The sequence below is a fragment of the Schistocerca americana genome, chromosome 8, assembly GCF_021461395.2.
Source record: "Schistocerca americana isolate TAMUIC-IGC-003095 chromosome 8, iqSchAmer2.1, whole genome shotgun sequence".
Lineage (NCBI taxonomy): Eukaryota > Metazoa > Arthropoda > Insecta > Orthoptera > Acrididae > Schistocerca > Schistocerca americana.
This window is the reverse complement of record NC_060126.1, coordinates 48,486,549-48,497,619: the sequence shown is the minus strand read 5'-3', so window position 1 is coordinate 48,497,619 and position 11,071 is coordinate 48,486,549. Positions and strand designations below refer to the sequence as shown.

Here is an 11,071-nt window from a genome sequence, read left to right as displayed (position 1 = left end):
GCCCACTATGAATTTTCCTACTGTGCCAACGCCTTCACCACAGGGTACTTCCTGAATTATCTGTTGGGCATTTTATCATCTGTCTCCCCCACAATTTTTACCTGGCACTGCTACCTCAGACACCACGGATGTTATTCCTTGGTGTGTTAACATGTGCCCTACTCCACTGTCCTTTCTTCTTGTTTCAGTTTTCCATACGTTGCTTTCTTCCCAAATAGTGAGGAGAACCTCCATATTTCTTACCTCATCAGTCCATCTAATTATCAACATTGTTCAATGGCACATCTGAAACACTTCGATTCTCTTCTGTTCCAGTTTTCCCACTGTTCACGATCCACTTCCGTTCAATGCTGTACTCCAAACATACATTCTCAGAAATTTGTTCCTCAAATTAAGGCCGATGTCTCGATACTAAGTGACTTCTTTTGGCCAGGAATGCCCTCTTTACCTGCGCTATCCTACTTTTTGTGACTTCTTCGGAACATCTGAATGTTATTTTGTTTCCAAGGTAACAGAATTCTTTGATTTCCTGTACTTCATGATTTGAAACTCCGATGTTACGTTTATCGTTATCTCATTTCTGCTACTTGTTATTAATTTTCTTCTGTTTGCTCTCAATCCATAGTGTGTGACACTGGACTCTCCATTCCATGCAGCAGATCCTGTAATTCTTCTTCACCTTCGCTGACTACACAAATATCATCACTGAATTTTAGCAATGATTTTCTTGCACCTTCAATTTTAATCCCATTAAATGATAACTAACTGACAACCTCAGCTGCCGACAGGTGTTGTTGACATACCTCGATGTGGACAGCTGAAAATGTGTTCCCCGACCGGGACTCGAACCCGGGATCTCCTGCTTACATGGCAGACGCTCTATCCATCTGAGCCACCGAGGACACAGATGAATAGCGCGACTGCAGGGACTTATCCCTTGCACGCTTCCCCTGAGACTAACATTCCCAACTGCCTACAATTCTACATATGTATTGTACCTTATAGACATTTGCCCACCCACTCCTTACTCGCGCACGCTTTGGCGATTCCCGCAAGAGTTTGGGCAACCTGTGCGCATTCGCACAGACGAAGGTCAATGGCTGGGTAGCCTCTAACTAAATATACGAAGACAGTAACTTGTTCTGGAAAGAACAGCTACTGTTGATGACCGTGCAGCTGTTTCCCTGGAATAAATGATATCCAACTGACAACCTCAGCTGCCGACAGGTATTGTCGATATGCCTCGATGTGGACAGCTGGGTTGGCAAATGTCTATAAGGTACAATACATATGTAGAATTGTGGACAGTTGAGAATGGGAGTCTCACGGGAAGCGTGCAAGGGATAAGTCCCTGCAGTCGCACTATTCATCTGTGTCTTCGGTGGCTCAGATGGATAGATCGTCTGCCATGTAAGCAGGAGATCACAGGTTCGAGTCCCGGTCGGGGCACACATTTTCAACTGTCTACATCGACGTATATAAACAACACCTGTCGGCAGCTGAGGTTGTCAGTTAGTTATCATTTATTCCAGGGAAACAGCCGCACGGTCATCAACAGTAACTGTTCTTTCGAGAACAACTTACTGTCTTCGTATATTTAATCCCATTCCGGAAACTTTCTTTTATTTCCGTCACTCCTTCTTTGGCGTACAGATTGAACAGCAGGCGAGAAAGGCTCCATCTCTATCTTAAATAATTTTTAACCGGAGCACTTCGTTCCTGGTCTTCTATATGTTCATTACACGTCTTTTTCAATAGCTTACTCCTATTTTCCTGAGAGCTCCGAAGACCTTTCACCATTTAACACTTTCTAACGCTTTTTATAAGTCGGCATCTCTTACGGCCGTGTACGGACATTTCTTACGTCTTCCTGCCGTTAACAAACCGCGATGTCAGTCTGGGTGCCTTTAAGTTTTGCTATAGCCAAAGTGACCGCCGTCAACCAGACGTTCATTTTCTCCCGCATTCTTCTGTATAGTGTTATTTTCAGCATCTTGGATGTACGCACCGTTAAGCAGATTGTGTGACAGTCCTCACATTTGCCTGCTCCTCCAGCATTCGGGATTGTGTGGATGGATCTTTTCCAAAAATCTAATGTTACGTCTCCAAACATAGATCCTACTAACCCTTATAAGCTTTTTTAAAGTTCTCTTTGCTACTTTGTCAATAATATGACAAACGTGAAACAGATGTTCTTCGTCATAGTTAATTTAACCATTCTCATAATCCCTCTCGTTTATAGGACGATAGAGCCTGTATATCAATCTGTTCTGGCCACTACAGGTCATAACGTAGATTATAAAAAGCTTTCGTGCTACATGTAGTGAAACCTCATCTATAAAAGCCTGTAAAATAAAAAAAACCTGCCGACCGGGGTGGCCGAGCGGTTCTAAGCGCTACAGTCTGGGACCGCGCGACCGCAGCGTTCGCAGGTTCGAATCCTGCCTCGGGCATGGATGTGCGTGATGTCCTGAGGTTAGTTAGGTTTAAGTAGTTCTACATTCTAGGGGACTGATGACCTCAGAAGTTGAGTCCCATAGTGCTCAGAGCCATTTGAACCATTTTCAAGAAACCTAACGTCCTTAAAACGCAATTAAAGTACTGAAATCTCGTGTGAGGTCTTATTACTCTACCATCCTCGATCGTGGAACAAATTTTCTGTCAACAAAATAAGATTCAATGAACCGAGTACATGTTAAGCCTTCAGTGATCAGTGTAAGCAGAAATCCTATTTAATTATTGTCCTCTATGGTGAATAATTGCAACCATTGGCAACATGCTCTGTAAAGTTATACAAACTTTTTCTTGAATATAATATTTCGTAATTTTGGAATGTGATACGTCTATCACACCTCCAGTGAGAGTGTCTGTACGTTCCAACACTGCAAGGGTCACAGCTACGTGCGGCCGGCCGGCACGCAGGAGGTAAGACTGCACTGCGCGACCCTGTTGTGATGGTGACATACGCCTCACCCAACGACTCAACGTGCTTTTGTTCACTGTCAGATCCCTACAGACGGTTTTCTAGCGCCTATGAATACCTGCGTTACTCTGGCTTTCAGCCAAAAGGAACTCAATGAAAGCCCCCCTGCTTCGATCGCTCCTCCGTACAGACGACATTTTGAAGGCTTCATAAAACACCGCTACCTATCAGAACTTCATTAAACAGTAGGTTTTGTCCCAAAAAAAATTCTGTGTTTTTTCAACCGGAATTTACCTGAAAAAACACATGTATCATTACTTACGGAACGTCCCTCGCACATTGCAACCTACAACGCCTAGTAAACTGAGATGAACTTGCATTGTGGCTGAACATCGACGTCTTCATCATTTGCGGTACGTGCTTTGAAACTCCACTTACCCTCTTGGCTGAAAATTTCATCAAAATAGAACGTATCATCTCTTCTGAAAGCCACTGACTCTCTCTCGTCTTTAAATATCGTGAAAACGAATGCCATTCTTTAAAGAACGAAGTTCTTAAGAGAACGCTTGTGAATGTTTGAATAAAGATCGTAGGAGGGAAAAGCAACTTCATAAGGGACACTAATTATATTAATACAGCATAAGCGTATATTCACACATCAAAAAAGTTTTGCATCATCTCGGTTCCGAGAGTTCCGGAACATGTACAGAAAATTGGAATAGAGGTCAATATAAACATCATTTCCGCCCTTTTTATTGCTCATGGAAACCACACATTACATGTTTTACCACCATACAGCGAAGCTTTCAGAGGCGGTGGTCCAGATTGCTGTACACACTGGTCGTCTTGCATTGTTGCATGCCTGTACTCGTCGTGGAATACTATCCAAAAGTTCACCAACGCTCTGTTGGTCCAGATTGTCCCACTTTTCAACGGAGATTCGGCGTAGACTCCTCAAAGTTGTTGGTGGGTCACGTAGTCCGTAAACAGCCCTTTTCAATCTATCTCAGGCATGTTCCATGTCTGCCGAACATGCTGGCCACTCTAGTCGAACAATGTCTTATATATTGTGTGGTGTGCGTACTGTAAGGCCTTCGGTACACACACCATCAGATTATTTGACTCCTCGCTCTAACGAAGTAGGCGAGTGTCAGCAATATGTCTCGTGGTCTTATCGTGGTGTGTTTATCTTCTGCCTTTAGGTCAGACGATAGAAATGCCACTTGCGCGCTTAGAGTAGCAGATTGACGGTGACCAACTTTAAACAGAACTTGATTAATTTTCACACACATTTATTAAAATAATAAAAATCATAGACATTACGTAACTTGATTCTGGATGCTGTTTGCAATTGACAATCTGAAGTTCCTTTGGTCTTGGTACGTTAATCTTATTCTCACATATCTCTGATACTTGACAAAGTGTCTATACATTTCTCTTCATGGCTATGTACAGGAATATGGTAATCTTATTAGGCACAGACTAATGCAGACTGATGCATCGGAGGTTTTTTTTTTTTTTCTTTATTGTGAGTTTAGCACCTTATACAAAGGCGGGCTGGCAGCAGCACAATACGCCGCTCTTCAGCCTTGAGTGTTACAACAAGTAGTACATAAAGGTGGCACAGAGTAGACAGTAATAACGGTGGGCAAAAAAAATGTAGACACTAAAAATCGAAAAAACATGTAGCCGTTCACGCTGGACGAGAAACATCACTAACACTGGGCGACACGATGCACAGAACATGGATGATGGCGACGGCACGTGAACGGTGGGGGCGTGACGGCGAACAACACTACACACAAACGAAGGCACACACACGAAACACTGACGGCGATGAAGCATCGGAGGTCTGTACACTCGTTATAATAACTCGAGCGTTCAGGTATCACTGCGAGAGTGTGATCCGCGAGGAGAAAAGGTTCTATGTTAGCAGTAATCTCATTGGCTGCGTTACATATTAATACTCGGATCGGCGGAAGCAGAATTTGGTCCTTCTCTAAGACAGCTCCATCTCGTAGTGCGGAGACCGACGGGCGCTGCGCCTGCGCTGTTGTGCTTAGCGGAGCGCGCTCTATTGGGAAAGTTGTGTACGCGCTAACTACGCGGAACTATGTACACAACACATTGCATCATAGGACAGTCCCAGTAAAGGATGGTATTTTAGGCTATTAATTATGAACTTAGCACAGAAATAATAGTATGACGTTAATCAGCATTAAAATTAGATGTAATTGGCGGTATTAGTTCCTCAATTTGAGAAATTTCATTTTCGACCAAAAAGGTGGTTATCCCGTACGCGGCTGTAGTAATACTAGCAGCATGCGCGTACGGGTAGGACCCACCACACAACCCTTTAAACCGGCCACGGTGCCAGTATACAGTACATCATGCTGTTGCTAAATAGTTGTTATGGCACTCAGTATAGTAAATAGTACTACTATAGCGCGTACGGGATTACCACTTTTTTGGTCGAAAATGAAATTTCTCAAATTGAACAACTAATACTGGCAATTACATCTAATTTTAATGCTGATTAACGTCATACTATTATTTGTGTGCTAAGTTCATAATTACTACCCTAAAATATCATCCCTTAATGTGACTGTACGATTGTCGTCCATGAAGACGAATGCCTTGCCATTACGCTGCTGATATGGTTGCACTATCGGTCGGAGGGTGGCATTCACGTATCGTGCAGCTGTTACGGCGCCCTCCATGACCAGCAGCGGCGTACGTCAGCCCAAAATAACGCCATCCCAAAACAGCAGGGAACCTCCACCTTGCTGCAGTCGCTGTACAGTGTGTCTAAGGCGTTCGGCCTGACTGGGTAGCCTCCAAACACCTCTCCGACTATTGCCTGGTTGAAGGCATATGCGACACTCATAGGTGAAGAGGACGTGATGCCAACCCTGAGCGGTGAATTCTGCATGTCGTTGTGCCCATCTGTACCGTGCTTCAGGGTGTCGTGGTTGCAAAGATGGACTTCGCCATGGACATCAGGAGTGAAGTTGTGCGTCATGCATTCTATTGCGCGCAGTTTGAGTCGTAACACGACGTCCTGTGGCTGCACGAAAAGCATTATTCAACATGGTGGCGTTGCTGTCAGGCTTCCTCCGAGCCATAACCCGTAGGTACAAATCATCCACTGCAGTAGTAGCCCTTGGGCGGCCTGAGCGAGGCATGTCATCGACAGTTCCTGTCTCTCTGTACCTCCTCCATGTCCGAACAACATCGCTTTGGTTCACTCCGAGACGCCTGGACACTTCCCTTGTTGAGAGACCTTCCGGTACGTTATTCATAAGTTCCTGATTCCTGAAACGACCCTGTCTCAGACAACGGCGAAACACTGTTGCTAATATTGAATGCTGTGGGTGTTGTCGGCGGGGATAGGTCTAGTGCTACAACCTTGCTGCCCGCCGTCGATTGCAATTTTCCCATCCTTAAGTAAACACCATGTCGACAAGCTCTCGATTCGATTGTGTACAACGCTGTATCACATCCACTACAAGGTGAGTCAGCAAGAGAAAATCGGACACGACATTACCAATTACTATGGCAAGAGAGGGCGCTAGAGCATGGCATATGAGGAACAGTATCACCCTCTAGGAGAGACCATGCATACTGTAGCTGTGGCTGCGTGGTACAGTGCGTGCAGTCGCTGTAACAATGTGTGGTTGAATAAATGGCCTCTTATCACGGAAACCACGCAGTTCCTGAAATAAGTTCATTAGACCTTATTTTTACTGTACTATCTCATAGATCAAAAAAATTGTTCAAATGGCTCTGAGCACTATGGGACTTAACTCCTGAGGTCCTCAGTCCTCTAGAACTTAGAACTAATTAAACCTAACTAACCTAAGGACATCACACACATCCATGCCCGAGGCAGCATTCGATCCTGCGACCGTAGCGGTCGCGCGGTTCCAGACTGTAGCGCCTAGAACCGCTCGGCCACCCTGGCCGGCTCATAGATCAATTCCTAGAGTTTGTACAAGGTGGAAAAAGTCGCCCTGTAGAGTCTCATGGCTTAGATACTAGTGCCCTTCAGCACATTAGTTCATTTTACGTGACCAACATTTACAAAAGGCAGAGAATGAGCCTACATTCATATTAACGACAGTAATATTGTTTAATGAAGAGTAATGAAATAAAGAACTTTCAGATCCAGGTGACTGAATAGAGACTGGATAATGATTGCCGCGTGTTCAGGTTTGCCGAGTGGCCGGTGTTTTACGGTACTGTCTGGCCAAATATATACAAGTCCGGCCTACCAGACGTTCTTTCAGGCTTTTTAGTGATGAAGTAAAGAACTAAGGCCCTTTCTAGGCTGATGATGTAAGCGTGATGGATAAGCATAAGGAGGGATAAGGAGATATCTCGTAAAGAAAAAGTTGGAAAAACTTGTAAAGGTGTTGCAACGTAAGTTGTGCCAGGAAACAACTGTTAAGAAAAAAATCGATGTGCTGCGCCGTTTTATAGTCAATTAGCACTGAAATTATGAAACTGGACAATCAGGCCGTTGCACACGCTAACTGAAGCGGCCACGGCCCACCAGATACCAAAAAAAATGTGTGTGAAATCTTATGGGACTTAACTGCTAAGATCATCAGTCCCCAAGCTTACACACCACTTAACCTAAATTATCCTAAGGACAAACCACATACCCATGCCCGAGGGAGGACTCGAACCTCCGCCGGGACCAGCCCCGCCAGATACAATTAGTGTCAGTTGTTCTTGTAGCGTAGATGATAGCGCACGAAATTGATAAGCCTTTGTCTCGGATACCATTGTCCCTACAGTAACATGTCCAATTTCTGAACGGCTCTCTTGTTTGGATCTAGAAAACCAAGCGAACAACACGTTCCACGACACAGTCAGTGGTGGGCCGCTTGAATTTGCGTGCGCAATGCCTAGATTGGCTAACTTCAATGTAATTAACTCTGAAACGGCGAAACATATCGAATTTTTTTCTTACATTATTTCTTGGCACAGTCTAGCCTGGAACACGGTTACAAGCTTTTCAGACTGTTTGGGAAAGCCCCGTATAGATATACCCTACAGGTGCTCCACGTAGGCCGAGTGGTTCTAGGCGCTACAGTCTGGAACCGTGCGACCGCTATGGTCGCAGGTTCAAATCCTGCCACGGACATGGATGTGTGTGATGTCCTTAGGTTAGTTAGGTTTAAGTAGTTCTAAGTTCTAGGGCACTGATGACCTCAGAAGTTAAGTGCCATAGTGCTCAGAGCCATTTGAACCATTTTTTTTTTTCCACCCAAGTTGTGAAGCCGATCAAAGAACTAACACTGCTCACACGAAATGCAACTGCAGAGTATGTCGCGTGAATAAATCTGAAAAACCACGTAGTACGTACTTACGAAAAGTCATGGCAAGCCAGCAACTGTCTCACCGTAATCGTAGACAAAGTCGCTTCGGTCTGCCGATTTCTGTATCACAAGAGAAAGTGTCCATACTAAACAGCTGGGCACGTCTATACGCCAGCGAGCAGGTAAGGGGACCACGTTCACGACTGCAAGTGTAGGTGAAGCGAGTCCCTCTCGCCTACAACCCATGCGGGGCTTTCTACCTGATCCTCCGCGTCAAGCAATGCAATGAAGCCGCAAATGTCAAAGTTTAAATGGCTTACTTAAGACTTACCGTTGCGGTTCCCAACTAAAGATAAAATTACTGCAGAAGAGGAAAGAGCGACTATAGGGCCATTGAGATATGCATCTACATCTAAATGTGCACCATACTCGGCAAGACACGTATCGGTGTGTGGCGGAGGGTACTTCTATGATCCGTTCATCATAAGAATAAACCTGATGTAAACAAACACAAAGGTGATGATTGGTCAGAAGCCGTAGCACTCGTACACTGGTGTTGTTACGCTTTTGGAAGTAGTTCCTACGTATGTATTAGATATATTATTAGTAAATTATGTTAAATGAAACTTTAAGATACTCAAATTTATTAACAGCTACGAATGTTTTTCTTAATAACGCTTTGGTTATTCAAAAATCGTGTACAGTCACAGCCTTTTCAGCGTTGTGCTCTGATTGTCGCGCTGTTAATGCGCAGTATGAAAATGGCTGAGGCTGCTTTCTGTTCCATAGTGAAACTCGCGTGTGGAATACGGTTAAAAATGCCGAGAAATAGGCTGCTCTTAATGTTTTTCATAAATTTACGGAGATAATCGGCTTTGAAGTTTTCCCAGTGACTGTATGTACTATACTTGATACATAAACCCACATCGTAAGTGCAGCGCAGTCGGAAGCATAATGGAATGCCAGTCAAGTACAGTTAGTGGTTTGTTGCTTCATTTCTCTCTAGCGTCATTTTTTTTTATCTCGTTCGATTTCAAATTCCTACAACTCGTAATTATAAAATTTACCATATTTTTATGAATAATATACGTCTTCTTGTTTCTAATTACATATTGGACGAGAAATTCCTGTTTTCATTTCAAATACAAATTATTAATCATCGATGTTTTGTGAAAGACTGTTCATAAAAGTTGCTCAGATTAAGAAATCATAACAGTTTAATTTTTATGGCGAAAATGAAAAACCAATTCCTCTTTATTGTTTGGCCCGGGAAGTAACAAGACTGTTAAGCTGACAGACGTACTGTAACTAATGCACGCAGCTTTTTCATATATCATAAGCCGCACGGGATTATCCGAGCGGTCTGAGGCGCTGCAGTCATGGACTGTGCGGCTGGTCACGGCGGAGGTTCGAGTCCGAGTATGGGTGTGTGTGTTTGTTCTTAGGATAATTTCGGTTAAGTAGTGTGTAAGTTTAGGAACTGATGACCTTAGCAGTTAAGTCCCATAAGATTTCACACACATTTGAACATTTTGAGCATATATCATTGCCGAACGCTGCCGGGATATACACTCCTGGAAATGGAAAAAAGAACACATTGACACCGGTGTGTCAGACCCACCATACTTGCTCCGGACACTGCGAGAAGGCTGTACAAGCAATGATCACACGCACGGCACAGCGGACACACCAGGAACCGCGGTGTTGGCCGTCGAATGGCGCTAGCTGCGCAGCATTTGTGCACCGCCGCCGTCAGTGTCAGCCAGTTTGCCGTGGCATACGGAGCTCCATCGCAGTCTTTAACACTGGTAGCATGCCGCGACAGCGTGGACGTGAACCGTATGTGCAGTTGACGGACTTTGAGCGAGGGCGTATAGTGGGCATGCGGGAGGCCGGGTGGACGTACCGCCGAATTGTTCAACACGTGGGGCGTGAGGTCTCCACAGTACATCGATGTTGTCGCCAGTGGTCGGCGGAAGGTGCACGTGCCCGTCGACCTGGGACCGGACCGCAGCGACGCACGGATGCACGCCAAGACCGTAGGATCCTACGCAGTGCCGTAGGGGACCGCACCGCCACTTCCCAGCAAATTAGGGACACTGTTGCTCCTGGGGTATCGGCGAGGACCATTCGCAACCGTCTCCATGAAGCTGGGCTACGGTCCTGCACACCGTTAGGCCGTCTTCCGCTCACGCCCCAACATCGTGCAGCCCGCCTCCAGTGGTGTCGCGACAGGCGTGAATGGAGGGACGAATGGAGACGTGTCGTCTTCAGCGATGAGAGTTGCTTCTGCCTTGGTGCCAATGATGGTCGTATGCGTGTTTGGCGCCGTTCAGGTGAGCGCCACAATCAGGACTGCATACGACCGAGGCACACAGGGCCAACACCCGGCATCATGGTGTGGAGAGCGATCTCCTACACTGGCCGTACACCACTGGTGATCGTCGAGGGGACACTGAATAGTGCACGGTACATCCAAACCGTCATCGAACCCATCGTTCTACCATTCCTAGACCGGCAAGGGAACTTGCTGTTCCAACAGGACAATGCACGTCCGCATGTATCCCGTGCCACCCAACGTGCTCTAGAAGGTGTAAGTCAACTACCCTGGCCAGCAAGATCTCCGGATCTGTCCCCCATTGAGCATGTTTGGGACTGGATGAAGCGTCGTCTCACGCGGTCTGCACGTCCAGCACGAACGCTGGTCCAACTGAGGCGCCAGGTGGAAATGGCATGGCAAGCCGTTCCACAGGACTACATCCAGCATCTCTACGATCGTCTCCATGGGAGAATAGCAGCCTGCATTGCTGCGAAAGGTGGA

The 11,071-nt window shown here is 45.6% G+C and overlaps 1 non-coding gene across 1 annotated transcript; it reads right to left on the bottom strand.

Annotated features, from left to right (window-relative positions):
• Nucleotides 1-828: 828 nt before the first annotated feature.
• Trnat-ugu lies at nt 829-902 on the bottom strand. The gene has a single exon. It is a non-coding gene; the product is annotated as a tRNA-Thr (tRNA).
• Between the last annotated feature and the right edge of the window lie 10,169 nt (nt 903-11,071).